The sequence below is a fragment of the Megalopta genalis genome, unplaced genomic scaffold (genome assembly GCF_051020955.1).
Source record: "Megalopta genalis isolate 19385.01 unplaced genomic scaffold, iyMegGena1_principal scaffold0023, whole genome shotgun sequence".
NCBI classification, from domain to species: Eukaryota; Metazoa; Arthropoda; class Insecta; order Hymenoptera; family Halictidae; genus Megalopta; species Megalopta genalis.
Window position 1 is genome coordinate 1290371 of NW_027476093.1, and position 18817 is coordinate 1309187.

At 40.4% G+C, this 18817-nt stretch overlaps 1 protein-coding gene across 3 annotated transcripts in view; it reads left to right on the forward strand.

Annotated features, from left to right (window-relative positions):
- Positions 1-244: 244 nt before the first annotated feature.
- The window catches only part of LOC117217785 (uncharacterized), a 34267-nt gene continuing 15694 nt past the window's right edge, over positions 245-18817 (forward strand). For all 3 annotated transcript variants that reach the window (XM_076527488.1, XM_076527492.1, XM_076527493.1), the window contains exon 1: positions 245-502. The gene's annotated coding sequence lies outside the window, so the exon portion shown is untranslated. The remainder of the gene's footprint in view (positions 503-18817) is intronic.

Below are 18817 nucleotides of genomic sequence, written 5' to 3' on the forward strand. Positions count from 1 at the left end.
AGTACGGCCGGTTAACGATGATATAAATTAGCAATGTTGTAATTCATCGCGCGCCGATGGGCGCGAAGGCCACGCGAGATTCTTCAAATAGTGACGAAGGCCGCGCGCGACCGCTAAACACTGTTTACAGTGCGAACGGACAATGAAAACGCCGCGAAAAAATGCTTTTTGTGTCATACGCCGAGGCCCCAACAAGCCGCGACGCGCGACACGCGAGACAGCCGGATTTGTATCGGTCCTGTGTCAGTCGCGTTTTACTTCTTGTTTCGGCGGTGTGTGTCGAAACGCCGCGCGCCGCCGCGTTTCGAACCGACCGGCCGTCCGTCGGAATTTATTTTATTTAATAACAGTTACACGTTAATATTGTTAAGCAAAGTGGGTCTCGGAACGAAGTGCAACGAATTTACTGGAAATTTATTTTTAACTCGCGTTTTTTAACTCATATTGATATTATATCGCACGAATATTCGCACACGATCGGCCACCGAATTTATGCAATTAGGTAATTAACGATTTTTCGTAATTGTATATCTGTTGATTTAGCCTTGTCTTAGCGTTCGAAAAATTCTGGTTACGTTCTGTTCGTTCGAAAGTATATAAAATGTCGCATTAGTGACACTAATTTTTACTGGGATACTAAAATTCATTTTATATATATATATTACATATAGTACTATAATTGTACTATATATATATATATTATATTACATATTATATTATTATATATTGTACTATATATATATATAGTACAATTATAGTACAATTATTATATATTTCACCATATATATAGTATATATTATATTTTATATTACTATATGTTGTATTATATATCATATTATATATTACATTATTATATATTATACTATATATATTATATTGCTATATATTGTACTATATGTATATATAATTAGTACTGGTACAATTATAGTACAATTATTATATATTGTATTATATATTATATATAACATTATTATATATTGCTATATATTGTAGTATATATATATAATTAGTACTTGTACAATTATAGTACAATTATTATATATTGTACTATGTATATTATATTATATGTTACATTATTATACATTTTATTATATATATTATATTGCTATATATTGTACTATATATATGTATATAATTAGTACTGGTACAATTATAATACGATTATTATATATTGTATTTTTTATACTATATTATATATTACATAATTATATATTGTACTATATATATATGTATGAATGATATATATTTGAAAAATGAATTTTTGTATCCGCTAAAAATTAGTGTCGCTAACGCGACACCGCCTTTCCGGCGCGGCGTGTCGGAAATTGCTATTTATTTGCTCGGCCAATTAACGTCCCGAAGCTATTGGATAAACTGAATTAATCTCTGTTCGTCGGGGTTGTTTCAAGTTCAACGAGACTTGTAAGACTCGGCAACCGTTAGATAACTTGCGGTTCAAAGATCTCTTGCAATTAACGAGACACACGCGGAATGAATGTCGCGTCGTCGCGCGCGCGAGAACGTTGACACGATTGATTTTACGATTCGGGAAATTTAGAACGCGATCTATCGATCGTTATTACGATCTATAAACTTTGTGCGAAATTTTCGATTACGAAATATGCGAAACACGTGTCTCTGAATATTCGCATTGTTTCGTGGATTATTATTGAATTATTATTATATTTCGTGGATTATTATTAGATTATTATTATATTTCGTTGGCATTATTATTGGAAGCATTATTATATTTCGTGGATTATTATTGGATTATTATTATATTTCGTTGGCATTATTATTGAAATTATTATTATATTTCGTGGTTTATTATTGGATTATTATCATATTTCGTTCGCCTTATTATTGGAAGATTTATAAACAAATGATGAGTCTTCGAAAGATTTCGAATATTTTCGATCATTGGAATAATTTTTAACGCTGGATTTATGGAGCATAAAAGACAGCTGATATATATTATAAAAGCATATTATTATAAAAGTGACAACAAGGCATTTATTTTGATTTTTAGCAAGCGTTATTGTAACATTTGCTATAAGTAACATAATATAGTAACATAATACAGTAATATAATATATTAATAAGTGAATAAATAACTCATAAATAATTCATAAACGAAGCTTTGCGATACGAACAATCGTCAATTAAAAAATCAGTGACCCGCCGTTTTGATGGGTTCCGTGAATCTAGTGTTAATTACTACTAATTACGTAACATCTGTTGTTATGACAGATAAAAATTCGGACGATACATTGTTGTCTAATTTTGTTTTTCCCGGTGCGAAGTAAAATTGATTAATATTTATCGATTTGACGAGAATTAACTACTGTTGATTATTGTATTATTGTCAATCTTTAAACTCCCATAACTTTGACATTAATAAATAATAAATATATTAATATATAATAAATAAAACTTCCTTGTAAATATGAACTATTCGCGAAGCAAAATTTAAACTAAAATGACATCAAAAAAAGTTAAATTATAATTATTAATTATAATAAACATATAACTGTGAATATAATATTGTATGTACAGTAGGTGTATAGAAAGTATTCGTACATCTTTTAAAACGGAATAACTTTTTTGTAATTGGGCCAAGAGCTTCAAATTTTGGGAGGAGGGGGGGAGGGCGTTAGAGAGATTAGTTTGGTAAGATTAGCTTGTAAAAGTAACAATAAGACATTCATTCTGATTTTTAACAAGTTGTAAATTGTGCAAGTAACGTATAAACAGAACGAATAACTCACAAATGTGTCTTTACGATATAAATAATCGTCAATTAAAAAATCGGTGATTTAAAAAATCAGTCATTTCGACGGGTCCCGTAAATCTATTGTCAAGAACTCTACGTCGATTTTTGCAAAAAGCAATTATATTAGCAAAAGATTAAAGCAACGCCAATTCTTTAACTGAGAATCGCGGAGCAGCGCGATTAAAATTCGCTTGCGAACATATCCATTGCATGAAAAAAAAGAAGCTATTTTTGCCGATGAGAAAAAATTCAACGCGAATGATCCTGATTAATAATTTATGATTCGATGATTAATGATCAATAGTTTGAGACAGAATGACCGATTTTTCAGCACGATAATTCAGACATTCGACTCGACCTCGGACAACAAATATCTCACAGTTTCGATAAAATGAAAAAAAGAAAAAAGATTGGAGTTCCGCGTGAAATTCGAGATTCCACGGCGCATCGATTGCGACGGCAGGACCGTAGGCCGGTTAAATAATTACGCACACTCGATTGGAGCCGGTCATTGAAGATTCTTCGTGCAAACAGCCCTCTGTCCCCTCGATCCCCGCCGGCACCGTCCGTCCGTCGGTCCGTCCGGCCGGCAGCCTCTATCCGCTCGAGAATCTAATCAAACATTTATGCTAAATCACGAAACAATCCGCACGGAATCAGCAAATAAAAGGGCCTGTAGCCCCATTTCGCCGCCCTTAAAGCCCTCGCCTGGTCATTTGACTCTTCTATTTACTCGTGCCCGACGGACAAAAAGTTGATGGACATTCCGCGCCGGACAAAAGGCTCCGGATTGAGCAAGAGGACGGGAGAGAGGGACGTGGGAGGACGGCCAGGAACAAGCTAGAGAGAGGGAGAGAGAGGCCACCGGTAGTATGTAAATTCTTAGGGTTAGCCTCCGGCGGACGGAGAGTTGGCTTTGGGGGCTGCATTTGCATGGGCCGGGCATTTGTGGCGACAACTACCTCCGCCGAGGTCCTCCTGATTGCCCTCGTTTATTAAGATTAACTTTTCTCCGTTCTAATCTCGGACACCGGGAGAACGGTGTCCCTTAATGCCGACGGCCGCCATTGTTTCCCGGAGAGATTCCGATTACGCTGGAACCGGAGCGATTTACATCTTATCCCGATAACGAGATCGATAAGGACGAGACGCGTTCGCCTTTATCAATCGCGAGCTGTTTATTATAGTAAATAATTTTATTCAATCACGAATAATTGATACGAATAATTGGCCTTTTATCGGCCGGCCGCGGAGTTGGTTATCATCTAATATGCGCGAATATATACAGGGTGTACCAAAAATGTCTCCCAATCCGAAAGTGGCGGGTTCCTCGGGTCATTTGAAGCAACCTTTTCCTTTACAAAAATTTTCTCCGAGGCACCGTTAACGAGTTATTAACGAAAAACAGTGACCAATGAGAGGCGAGCTCGGCTTGTGCGAGGCGACCAAGCCAATGAGCGGAACTGAGCTTTGCGCGCTGGTTGGCTGGGCCGCCTCGCGTCAGCCGTACTCGATTCTTATTGGTCACTGTTTTTCGTTAAAAACTAGTTAACGGTGCCTCGGAGAAAATTTTTGTAACGGAAGAAGTTGCTTCAAATGATCCGAGGAACCCGCCATTTCCGGATTGCGAGACATTTTTGGGACACTCTGTATATACTATAATACTGAACCAAATGATTTGAACTTTTTTTTAGATGATAGAGGGACTAGCCTACTAGACGATGATTAAGATACTTTTTTTCTTTAATTTTACTATTACTTGGAATGAGAAGAAGGAACTAAAAATCCTCGATTTTTAAGTTTTTCCATCTGAGCCTGTAACGAAAATTTAAAAAGTGTCTTAATAAAGAGAAGAGGAGGGGGGGAGAGGTTGGTACGATTATTCGAGGCTTGCTCCTCGTTTTTGTAATTGTTGACAATCGGCGACTATAAAAACGAGCCGCGAGGCTCGAACGATCGCATCTTCTCTTCGAAAATTATCCTTTTGTTGCTTAAAAACTGAAGGAAAATTCGGGAGAGTTTACTGTATATGGCGCCGTCATGGAACTCTGAGTCAACTTTAAAACTCGATTTCACTCGATTGTCGAAAGAAAATTGACGCCGCTCGATTCCCTTGCGACAGAAGCTCTCGCGAAGCTTTTCCAAGCTCTTTGGAAAATTAAACACAGTTTCGTATTTAATTCGTGTTCGTGCGGGTTCGAGGACGAATGTCAACATATCGACGCCACCAGAACTATGACATCTTGTTCCAGAAGATGCAAACGTACAATTTGGTTGTGCACGCCAAAACCAACAGACCAACTGATCAAAGATGGGGATATATCGTCAATGTTCTCTATTATTTAAATTTTTCGCACGCGATCTAATTCGCCGAGGAAAATATTCTTGGTGCTTAAAATATCAAAGGAGTGGAACTATAATTTATTTGTAATCAAAATTTTTTCTGAACTATAATTTAGGTTAGTTAACGGGGTTAACTACGTTTCAAGAACCGATGTTCGAAAGCGACGTCGTAAGAGGAACTAAATGCGGTAATGTCTCTCCAATTGACGCTCGGATTGTCCACAAAAACGGACAATTTAGGAAGAGGGGATATTAACCCTTTGTACTCGAAGCTATTTTAATTATATTTTAAACATATTTTATATGATTTATCGCGATTTATGCGTATGGAAGCTTATCGGCAAGTACAAAACTTGTAATTTTAACAGCCCTTTAGATATAAACGAGTCTGATACTGTTACAGTTATTTTGAAAATAGTATAGCAATTTTTAGTGGCGCCTCGGAGTCGCTACTCGAGTGCAAAGGGTTAATGTATAGAGATATAATAAGATCATTCGATCCTTGTGGTTCATTGTTATAGTTACGAATTGTCAACAACTATGATAACCGATCCAGCTCTGCGTACGGTTGACATATTAACCCTTTGCACTCGAAGCTATTTTAACTGTAAATGTAAAATCATTTTTCTAACTTATAATATTTCTATTTTATATGACAAAATGCATTTTATGCGCATGAAATTGACTCTTGGCAACTCTGCGCAATAATCGCACTCTCGGCAATCCTTTAAATCGAAACTTCGTTAATATAAAAATTATCTTGAAACGTGATATAACAAATTTTAGCTGTGCCTTAGAGTCACCACTCGAGAGCAAAGGTTTTAAGCGTTGTAAAAGCGGCCGCGTTGTAATAGCTGGTTTTACGCGCTCTTGTGCGCCCCGCCGTCTGTGTTGCGACTTGTTGCGTCATTAACGGGTAGTTAGAAAAAAAGTGCACAGGTAATCGTGCGCCGGGTCCCGCGCAACGTGACAATTAAGTCTCGACGTTGTTAGTCGTCTTTTCAATAAGTGCTCGCGCTTGCTCGCGACTCGCTTGCACACGCTTGCACATGCTTGCACATGCTTCCATAGTGCAACAGGCCGCAACGCTGCGCTCTGTAGATGCACGCCGTTTCCTAGAAGTATGGAAATTCTCGCCTAAGCGTAAGTGGCACACGTGCGCGTGCCTGCGAGCCGCGTTAAATCATGGCAAATCACGTTGCCTTTCTTCAACGCGATATGGAATCGAAAGTGCGCGCTTCGGCATCGCGGTCTGTTCGCTTTCTCCTCTGTATTTCGAAACATACGCGCGGTTTCGTAGATAACAGACAATTTTTTTCAGAATATAGACAGTTTTTTCCTCGTAGATGTTCGGTCGGTGATGATAGTACAGTAATGTCTCTCTAATTGACGCTGAGATTGTACACGAAAATGGACAATCTTTGGACAATTATAACTTTCAAACTGGTTTCTATAGGGACGCGATCTTTTCGCAGTTATTTAAAGGAAGCTTCATAGAAAATATTCGGTTTTATTAGAACATAGAGACTGAGGGAGTTCGAAAGTTATGCTCTGTCAAATACAGTAATGTCTCCTTAATTGACGCTAAGATTGTGCACGAAAATGGACAATTTGGGAAGCGGAGATACGATTATTCCGAGCATTGAGGCTCGTTTTTATAGTTACGAATTGTCAACGACTATTAAAAAGCGAGCTACGAGACTCGAATAATCATATTTACTCTTCCCTAACTGTCTATTTTCGTGGACAATCCGAGCGTCAATTAGAGAGACATTACTTGTACAATGCTACCAGCTCTTTCGATTCGAATCATTTCTTGGAAGAAATTATTTTGCTAATTAATTTTGCCAGCACGCTTGAATATCGACGGCAAACAGATAGAATTTTTATTCCAACGAACTAGAATTCGTCGCACAAGAGAATTCGAATGTCTCTCTAATTGACGCTCATTGATTGTCCACAGAAATGGACAATTTGGGAAGCGGAGATACGATTATTATTGTCTTTTGTTTCATCTATATTATTGTTTTTATTGTCAATTTAATTGTTAATTTAATTGTGAACAATTACAGAAACGAACTACGAGACTCGAATGATTCGTATCTCCTCTTTCCTAACTGTCTATTTTCGTGGACAATCCGTGCGTCAATTAGAGAGACATTACCGTATCGCGAAGTCGCGAAGCCGGCGCGCTGACCCTTCTAAACTTGGAAGTCACCCCGTTATATAATACAACGGTTGATTACGTCGGGCGCGTACGAACGCCCCCGCAAGCAGAAATCGAGTCCGCGTCATTTATCAAACTCGATGCCACCCGTTTCTTCTCTCCTTTCACTCTGCCGACGCGACGTGCGCGCCGCGTTCGCGTTGCAATTTGTATTACGCGGCTCTCTCTCTCTCTCTCTCTCTCTCTCTCTCTCTCTCTCTCTGTTCTTCTGAAGAATTGATCCGGTGTATCGATACACGGGAACAGTGACATCGTAGAAGATCTCACGGATCTTCCGCGAGAGACATCATCATTCCATCGCCGTCGTTCGAAGCCGCGCGCGGCTCGTCTTCTGTCTGCCGTGCTCGGAATTTCAGCCACGGCGATCGATCTTCCCGGGGCGATACGCCAAGCAAATGGAAATTACGAGGGTCACATTTTCCCCAGTTTCACTCCTCCATTCTCTCTCATTTAGGCCGATGTATCTCATAATCCCGGCGACCTTCCGCATTTTTCTCATTTTTTACGTTCCAACGATCGGTCAACGTGCGACGCGACTCTCGTCGGAGCCGAATTTAACCTCTTTCGCCAGGCTCCACTGACCGGAATAAATGATAATCCGATGCTGCAAGGTCGGGGCTATACGCAGAATGCGACAGCGTGTCCCGATCAAGCTCCAATAATTTCGTACGCGTTGCTAAAGATGCGCGAGGCCGCGCATCGTCGCGCTGAAACGCGATCCCTTCGCGATTCGCCGATTCCGGTATTTTCGCTCCGATCGCTTCCTACAATTTCGTAAGTTGTTGCCAGGGAACGTCCGAGTTGATCGTTCGGTTGCTTGAAAGCAGCTCGAAATACGCGACACCTTTATAGTCCCGACAAATCGACAGCATGATCTTTTTCCGATGCGATTCCGCTTTCGGTATGGTTCGCGTTGGTTCGTCGCGCTTGGACCGTCGCCTTTTTCGATTAATGTTATTGCAAACGATCCGTTTTTTCATCGCCGGTGATAATTCGTTTCGAAAAAGGGTCGATCGCGTTGCGTTCGAAACGCGCGTCGCGAATACCGATTCATTGCGTCCAGCGAATTTCTTTCGATTTGCGTGGAATCCGAACGTCAAGCTTCTTAACGAGTCCAAAGACAACTTAGGCGATTTTTAATTGTCGCGTGCGATGCGTTTAACCTTTTTGCGATCTCTTGTATAGTTATACGACGATTCGATTCCATTGTGGCTTCGATTTTGTCGTCGGCGACTTCGGAACGTCGACCGGGACGTTGCTCGTCTTTCGGTGAAAAATTTTCGGAATGAAATTTGTCGAAGCAATTCCGACGCGCGCGTTTTCTTTTAAGCGATCGACGACATAAACTTCGCATATTTATTTGCGAGACTGGACCGTTTTCTTGCTTTTATGATGATAAAACATGCGAAATGTTCATTTTTGCATCGGTGACCCGCCATTTTGTCGGGTTCCGTAAATCTAGGGTTAATGACGAACGAGTTTTACTATATTTATTTTATATCTATTATGCCGTATTTATATTATACTATATATTTGTTTTATATATTTTGACTATACTTTACTGTATATACTGTAGAAAGCTACTTTACTATATATTTTATATATTTTTACTATGATTACTATATTTTTATTTTACTATATATTTATTTTACGTATTTTAACTATACTTTACTATATAGACTACAGAAAACTACTTTACTATATATTTTATATATTTTTACTATAATTACTATATTTCTATTTTACTATATATTTATTTTATATATTTTAACTATACTTTACTATATATACTACAGAGAACTACTTCACTATATATTTTATATATTTTTACTATAATTACTATATTTTTATTTTACTATATATTTATGTCATATATTTTGACTATACTTTACTGTATATACTGTAGAAAGCTACTTTACTATATATTTTATATATTTTTACTATGATTACTATATTTTTATTTTACTATATATTTATTTTACGTATTTTAACTATACTTTATTATATATACTATAGAAAACTACTTTTCTATATAATTTATATATTTTTATTTTACTATATATTTATTTTATATATTTTTACTATAATTACAATATTTTTATTTTATTACATATTTATTTTATATATTTTAACTACACTTTACTGTATATACTATAGAAAACTACTTTACTATATATTTTATACATTTTTACTATAATTACTATATCTTTATTTTACCATAATAAATAATATTATTATATAATAAACTACTCTTTAACAGTTACTTTTCACAACGCAGCGATGCATCGCTCACCCGCGACTATTTTATTATTTTTCAATTCAGAAACTCGTTTGAATTCCGAAACGTTTCGGAAATTCTTGCCACAGTACGCTCGAATATTAACGCCTAATTATTATTGGTACGAGAATTTAATACTTTCTGAAAACTGCTGCGCGCAGAGCTAAATCTCTTAAACCGAGATTTTAACGATGTTTTATATTACGCGTGGTTCCATATTAGCTGCAGTTATTATCCTATTCGTGCCTTGCATTCTAATGGAACGCTGACTAATAATGCTGGTAATTTCTTAAGGAGCCCGCATATTTCCGTCCCCCTAATGCGCCTTCAATGAGAAATGATCCATAAACCTGGCCGAGTTAACGGCCGAGCGACACGCACCAGAAAGACGGCGAAAGGTCGTCGAACAGAATGGACAATATTTGAACGATTAAAGCTCATTTCTTGTATGGAAAAGAGTCGAGTCTTGATTTCATGTTATGTACGGTAATGTTTCTCTAACTGTCGCTCGGTGAACGTTTGATTAAATTCTGTGAAATCGATGCTGTGCAAGAAAATAAGTATTTAGGTTGGTGTATATGAAACGTCGGATTTTTAAGCGAATATACAGGGCGTCCCAAAATTATGGTATTTCCGAGAAATGAGGGGTTCCTGGGGTCATTTGTAGCAACTTTCTCCTCAGCGAAAATATTCTACGAGGCTTCGTTCGCGAATTATCAACGAAAAACACTGACCAATCAAAGACGAGCTCGGTTGGCGCGAGGCAGCCGAGCTAATCAGCGGATCTGGGCGTCGACCGCTCGTTGGCTCGGCCGCCTAGCGCCAGCCGAGCTCGCCTCTCTCATTGGTCACTGTCTTTTCGTTGATAACTGGTGAACGAAGCCTCGTAGAATATTTTCGTAAAGGAAAAAGTTGCTTTGAATGATCTCAGGAACCCTTCGTTTCTCGGAAATACCATAATTTTGGGACACCCAGTATGAAACTGCGTATCTTTCTTCGAAAAGATGCGAATAAGGGAAGAAGCTGTTTGTTTGATCGAAATACGCTCCGTTCGCTTCGACGCGCTTTTCCCAACGAGATTCGAACGCATCGATGCCTGTCTCGAAGAAATTCTGATCTTTGTAATCGATGAACTCTGACATGGAATTTTTCGGGCTGTCCTCGTTTTCGTGCTACGCATAAATTGTAAAGACGCGGAGAAAAAGTTGTATCGTACTTCGATATTCGGTCAAAATTTTTATCAGGACTTTCAGTTGATATTTTTATCTCGCAGTGATTGCAAAAATTTGCTTATATAATTTGATATTCGCATATTACCGTCGCTTTCTACGAACGATACCCGAAAGGGTTTTACACGAGTCTCGAAGAGTTTCGCGCGGCGAACGAACGAAGAACAATATAAACGTTATACTCCCGTTCGAGCAATTACGTTTACGAAAATTCTAAGGTCAGATCCGCGAATCGGCGAGCATGAAAATCTTCGAGCACAAATTTTCAATTAAATCCGCGTCGTCTTTGTCGTCTCGGCCACGTTTTCTGTATTTCGGAGCACCACGGCTCGCTGTTAAATTGAACAGAGACACGTCTCCCTAATCCACACTCGGATTGCGCACAAAACTGGACAATTTGGGAAGAGGAGGTACGATTGTTCGAGCCTCGCGGCTCGTTTTTATAGTTCTTGACAATTCCCGACTATAAAAATGAACCGCAAGGCTCGAACAATCGTATCTCCTGTTCCCAAATTCTCCATTTTTCTGTACAATCTCAGCGTCAATTAGGGAGACATTACTGTATCGCGCAGCGTCACTTGCCGTTGAATCGAACAGATTTTGCGTTTCGCCTGCGCGATTTCGCCACGCGAAATATCAACGTTCCATCCGTCGGATGCAACACCGCACGACGTTGTCGCGCGTCGCATTGGCGTAAGAGCAACAATTGCGATCGAAGTGTGCGACGCGGAGTCGCAGGGCGATCGAGGGACGTAGCAGCGCGCGCGCGTTTACGCCACTCGATCGTGCATTCTTCGACGAGGATCTTCCTTCCCCCAGGACGCGGCGCGGTTTGCGGAGTTTTCGAGGCGGCGAGGTTCCGTAAGCGCATGAAACGTCGGAGCGGGATGCATCCAAATGCGTTTTAGCGCGGATCAAATGCATTACGCGTATTGCGGACGGAGGCCGCGGGGCGGTACATACGCGCGGAGCTTACACGCGCTGCATGCGGAAAGGATTACGGAACGGGCGGGAAAATTATTGACGCGGTTCCGCACGGAAAATCTAAACGGGCCGCGACATCGGCACCGCGGTCGCCGATCAAACGATTTAAACTGTCATTACCTGTCGATCAAAGAAAAGAGGGAGTCCGATCGATGATCGCACTCGTAACGTCAGATTTGTCTGGAACAATGGGGGATCGCGCGCACCGACGCGCCGGATCAAGACTTAATAACGACTCGACGCCGGATTTCGGCTCCGCAACTCAAATTTAGGAATACCATCGCCATCGACGACGCCTTTGTACACGGAAAACAATGGCCCGGCGTTTTTTAGTAAGCCGCGGCCGCTCAATTTTTCGCCGCGCTGCGCGCACAATGAGCGCCGCCTCGCCGTCGAAAAAGTTTCGACGCGCGCCGCTTTTGTCGAGCCGCGATTGTTTCGCGTGTACAGTTTTTTCATTCCTTTCTCGGCTTTTTCGCATTTTTCGCATTTCCCCCCTTTTTTTCTAGTTTTCGGCCGATCGCTCGAAAAACAGAGTTGAAAATGTTTCGAGCGGGCAACAACGGTTTGCGAACTGTTTCTCGCGTTTTTCTTTTTCTTTCTCTTTTTCTTTTTTCGTCGTCTTTCCGGGCCAAGAAGAAATCTTTCCGGGGCCCTTTTCGCCGTCACGGAACTTCTTATTGCTCACTGTTTTTCGTTAATAATTCGTTAACGGTGCCTCGGAGAAAATTTTCGTAAAGGAAGAAGTTGCTTCAAATGATCCGAGGAACCCGCCATTTCCGGATTACGAGACATTTTTGGGACATCCTGTATATACTATAATATTGAACTTTTTTTAGATGATAGAGGGACTAGCCTACTAGACGATGATAGAGATACTTTTTTTCTTTAATTTTACTATTACTTGGAATGGGAAGAAGGAATTAAAAAGCCTCGATTTTTAAGTTTTTCTATCTGAGCCTGTGACGAAAATTTAAGAAATGTCTTCATAGAGAGAAGAGGAGGGGAGGGAGAGAAAGTACGATTATTCGAGGCTTGCTCCGCGTTTTTGTAATTGTTGACAATCGGCAACTATAAAAACGAGACGCGAGGCTCGAACGATCGCATCTTCTCTTCGAAAATTGTCCTTTTTTCGCTTAAAAACTGAAGGAAAATTCGGGAGAGTTTACTGTATATGGCGCCGTCACGGAACTCTGAGTCAACTTTAAAACTCGATTTCACTCGATTGTCGAAAGAAAATTGACGTCGCTCGATTCCCTTGCGACAGAAGCTCTCGCGAAGCTTTTCCAAACTCTTTGGAAAATTAAACACAGTTTCGTATTTAATTCGCGTTCGTGCGGGTTCGAGGACGAATGTCAACATATCGACGCCACCAGAACTATGACATCTTGTTCCAGAAGATGCAAACGTACAATTTGGTTGTGCACGCCAAAACCAACCGATCAACTGACCAAAGATGAGGATATATCGTCAATGTTCTCTATTATTTAAATTTTTTGTACGCGATCTAATTCGCCGAGGAAAATATTCTTGGTGCTTAAAATATCGAACCCGCGATATCAGATATTTAACCCGCAAAGGGTTAGAACTATAATTCATTTGTAATCAAAATTCTTTCTGAACTATAATTTAGGTTAGTTAACGGGGTTAACCACGTTTCAAGAACCGATGTTCGAAAGCGACGCCGAAAGAAGAACTAAATGCAGTAATGTCTCTCCAATTGACGCTCGGATTGTCCACAAAAACGGACAATTTAGGAAGAGGGGATATTAACCCTTTGTACTCGAAGCTATTTTAATTATATTTTAAACATATTTTATATGATTTATCGCGATTTATGCGTATGGAAGCTTATCGGCAAGTACAAAACTTGTAATTTTAACAGTCTTTTGGATGTAAATGTGTCCGATACTGTTACAGTTATTTTGAAAAATAGTATAGCAATTTTTAGCGGCGCCTCGGAGTCGCCACTCGAGTGCGACCTTGCACTCGATCCTTGCTGTTCATTTTTATAGTCACGAATTGTCATCAACTATGATAACCGATCCAGCTCTGCGCACGGTTAACATATTAACCCTTTGCACTCGAAGCTATTTTAACTGTAAATGTAAAATTATTTTTCTAACTTATAATATTTCTATTTTATATGTCAAAATGCATTTTATGCGCATGAAATTGACTCTTGGCAACTCTGCGCAATAATCGCACTCTCAGCAATCTTTTAAATACTAAACTTTGTTAATATAAAAATTATCTTGAAACGTGCTATAACAAATTTTAGCGGTGCCTTAGAGTCACCACTCGAGAGCAAAGGGTTAAGCGTTGTAAAAGCGGCCGCGTTGTAATAGCTAGTTTTACGCGCGCTTGTGCGTTTGCAATAGTTTGCAAACTGTTTCTCGCATTTTTCTTTTTCTTTTCCTTTTTTCGTCGTCTTTCCGGGCCAAGAAGAAATCTTTCCGGGGCCCTTTTCGGGGCCCGATTCGTCGCGGGCCACGGTCGCGCGCGTCCAATTCGCGTCGTCGAACCACTAAACTAAAGACTTTGTTTACGTGCGAGCCGAAAGGCGGTGTCGAGGTGAACCGTGGTTAAGAACAAGAAAGAAGGAGCAAAGTCGTAAAAATTGGTGAGCTCTCAACAACAGGGAGGAGCCTCGTACGGCCTCGGGGAGGTGCTAAAATCTGGGGCATAAACACTGACCGCGACATAAAACGGGACTCGAACTATTGAATCGTCCTTACGGCGTTCTTTTTTTCTCTCTCACTCTCTCTCTCTCTCTCTCTCTCTCTCTCTCTCTCTCCTTTCGCTCATTCTCCTGGCAAGCATAAATCACTGCCGCCTTCGTATTTATATTCATAGGCGCGTTGAGGAAGATTGAAGAGCTGCGGGCCCGCTGGGAATTGCTCGTAAAGTCCGTTAGATTGTAAAATATTGTTGCGACGATCCGAAACGCCGACCATCTCGCGTCGGATAGAGGGAACGGTTTACTCGAGAATCGGTTATGCGAAGTAATCGCGACGCGCGGAGACCGATGATTCGTTTTTTCTCGATGCGAACGAGCGATCGAGATGCTATCGAGATACTGCTTCGCTCGCGCGAGTTCACTTCACGGTAATGTCTCTCCAATTGACGCTCAGATTGTCTCCGAAAGTGGACAATCCGGGAAGAGGAGAATACGATTGTTCGAGTCTCGCGGCTCGTTTTTATAATCGTTCACAATCGGCGACTGTAAAAACCGTGCCGCAAGACTCGAATAACCGTATCTTCTCTTCCCAAATTGTCCATTTTTGTGGACAATCTTAGCGTCAGTTAGGGAGACATTTGCGTACGCGACGGCGCCTAATTAATTCGGGTTGCATTAGCGCATGTGTTAGCAAGCATCGATGCCAAATAAATTATTCGCGCGAGCGATAATGTGTGAATATTGCGGATTTTTTCAATAGCCAGATAACACGAAATATAAATATTTATGATAATAGTAAAATTGTTTTTCGGTAACGTTGCATCAGCTACAGTAATATCTCCCTAATTGACGCTCTACAAAAATGAACAATTTAGGTAGAGTTACCAATTGTCAAGAATTATAAAAATGAGCTGCAAGGCTCAGACAATCGTATCGCCTCTTCCCAAATTGTCGATTTTTGTGGACAATCTGAGCGTCAGTAAGGGAGACATTACTGTAATTTGTGCGCCAGTAAGAGAGACATTACTGTAATTTGAGCGTCAGTAAGGGAGACATTAAGTAATTTGCGCGTCAGTAAGGGTGACATTACAGTAATTTGAGCGTCAGTATGGGAGACATTACTGTACTCGGCGGACCTATTAGCAATTAAAGACTACCTTACGAAATTCATTACGCGTCGTGTATACAGTAATGTCTCTCTAATTGACGCTCAGATTGTCCACGAAATATGGAGAATTTGGGAAGAGGAGACACGATTATTCGAGCCTTGCGATTCGTTTTTATAGTCACGAATTGTCAATAATTATAAATATATAGTATATAATAGTATAATGTAATAGTATATAGTAGTATAATAGTATATAATATATTATAGTATAATATAATAGTATATAGTAGTATAATAGTATAATAAAGAAAGTATATAGTAAAATATATAATAATCGTATCTCCTTTTCTCAAATTGTCCAGTTTTGTGGACAATTTGAGGGCCAGTTAGGGAGACAGTCTGAGCGTCAATTAGAGAGACTTTCGATTCATTGAAATTCTTAACGAAAGAAGTTTCTATTGGATTCTTACGTTTGTTAAAATCGATGGAGATGCATTTTATTTCGCATAAACGTCCACAGTCCGATATTTACAGAAATGTCTTCCTAACTGACGCTTAGATTGTGCACAAAAGTGGATAATTTGGGAAGAGGAGACACGATTATTCCGGCTTTGCATCTTGCTTTTATAATCGTTGACAATCGGTAACTGTAAAAACGAGCCGAATAATCGCATCTCCTTTTCCCAAATTGTTTGTTTTCGTGTACAAGCTGAGCGTCAATTAGGGAGACTTTGCCGTAACTACCAGTATTATAATACAGTAAATTCTCCCTAATCGACGCTCGGCTCGTACGTATAAATGGACAATTTTGGAAGAGGAAATACGATTGTTCGAGCCTCGCAGCTCGTTTTTATTGTCGACAACTTTAAAAATGAGCCGCGAGACTGGAATAATCGTAACCTCCTCCTCCCGAATTGTTCATTTTTGTTTCCAAAATGAGCGTCGATTAGAGAGAACTTACTGTATTTACGGTAACACTTTGCTGGCAAATTTTCTTTACCGTTGCAACGACTGGATTCGATTGTAATCGTTTCTTAGAAGAAAAAGAAAATTTGTATTTATTCTCTGCTCGGACGCTTGTGTATTAATAACGGGAGAACGGAATTTTATTCCGACGCTTGAAAAAGAAAGAAACGACGTTTATACTTAACGGACTAACGAATAACTTGAAATGTCTGCGACGAATCCGACTCGGATAAGATGCCGAACGGTGAGATTAACGTTAAACTTTGGTACATGATTTTAACGAAACATCGATCGGAACCTAGTACTGGGAATTAAAAAAGAAGCAGCTTAACGTGGGACAGCGTCGAAATAATTTGCAACGATCGTAGATACATCGATTGGAACATTTAAAACTAGTCGAAGCCTTTTGAATCCGTTTCGAGTACAGTAATGTCACCCTAACCGACGCTCAGATTCTGCAGAAAAATGGACAATTTGAGAAGAGGGGATACGATTATTCGAGCCTCCTTGTGGCTCGTTTTTATAGTCGTTGACAATTTGTAACTATAACAAACGAACCGCGAGCCTCGGATAATCGTATCTCCTCTTCCAAAATTCTCCATTTCTGTGCCCAATCTGAGCGTCAATTAGAGAGAATTTACACTATACATCGTCTAACATGATCCATAACGGTTTAAAAGGTCCCAGAAGGTTTCGGTAACCTTCTTGCACCTTCTCAGATCCTTCGGTGGTCAAGGAACTCCCCGGGAACGAAATGTGTAGCACGATTTTTCGCGAAAGGTCTCGAAAGGAGACTCTCCTCCGAGGAGAACAGGCAACGTACGCAAGTAAGGCAACGTCTTAAGGATTTGTTGCGGCGAATTTGTAACCAGTACGCGAATCGTAAAATGCGACGACGTCGCTGGAAATGGTTCGAGCGTTGCACATAGAGAAATTGACTCGTATTACACGAAGCAGAACGCACCGCGGCCAGTTCGGCGAGATTGCGTTTCGTGGCATTAACGTGTTTTACAGCTCGCAGTATTTCACGCATCAAATACGTCGGCGTCGGCCGTCTGCATCTTGCGGTGCGTCGCTCGCGTTACGAGGCAAGGGTTGGCGAGTATTTATCTGTCCTTTGCGGCGAGGATGCGCGAGGAGTTGCGATCGGTAAGGTGTCTGATCGCGGGTAAAGAACGACCTATCGGCGACACGGTGTGTATTCGTGTCTGTTTGAGGCGGCGGCGGCGGGACAGGAAAAGGTGGACAGAGTAGTGTCGTTGATCGTCGTCGGTTCCGAAACCACAGGCTTAGTCGTAAGTAACGTCTGGCGGAAGTCTACGTGCAAAATTGATGAGTAATGCGACGCGAACGGCCAGGTATTAATCATTGTACCGAGTCGTGTCGAACGTTGCTGCATGAGAAACTAACGGATATGTTTACTGCGGGAGAAGACGAGAGAGAGAGAGAGAGAGAGAGAGAGGGAGAGAGAGAGGAAAAAGAATGAGAGAAACGGAGGAAGAGAGAGAGAGAGAGAGAGAGAGAGAGTGAGAGACGCAGGGAGAGAGACAGAGAGAGAGAGCGAGGAAGGGGGAGAAAAACGAGAGAACGAAATAAATAGAGAAAAAAAGAGAGGGAGAAAAAGAGAGAGAAAGAGAGATACAGAGAGAAAGAGAGAGTGAGAAAGAAAGAGAGGAGGTGAAAAAGATAGAGCATGAAAGAGAGAGCGAAGAAGAAAGAGAGAAAGAGAAAGAGAGCGGGGAGAAGAGAGAAAAAGAAAGAGAGAGAAAGAGAGTGCGCGTGAGAGAGAAACAGAGAGAAAGAGAGAAGAGAGAGTAAAAGAGAGAAAAAGAGAGATCGTGAAAGAGTGAGCAAGAGAGAAAGAAAGAGAGAGTAGGAGAGAGAGAAAGATAGAGTGAAAGAGAGCAAGAAAGAGACAGAAAAAGAGATAGAAGGAGAGAAATACAGAGAGCGAGAGAAAGAGAGAGGGAAAGAGAAAGGTAGAGCGCGAAATAGAGAGAAAGAGAGAGAAAAAGTGAGAGAGGAAAAGAGAGATAGAGAAAGCGAGGGAGAGAGAGAAAGAGAGAGTGAGAAGAGAGAGATAAAGAGGGAGAGAAGAGAAATAAAGAGAGAGAACAGAGAGCGAGGGAGAGAGAAAGAGAGAGAATAGAGATTGAGAGAGAGAGAAAGAGAGTGAGAATGAGGGAGAAAGAGGGAGATAAAAAGCGAGTGAGAAAGAGACAAAAAGAG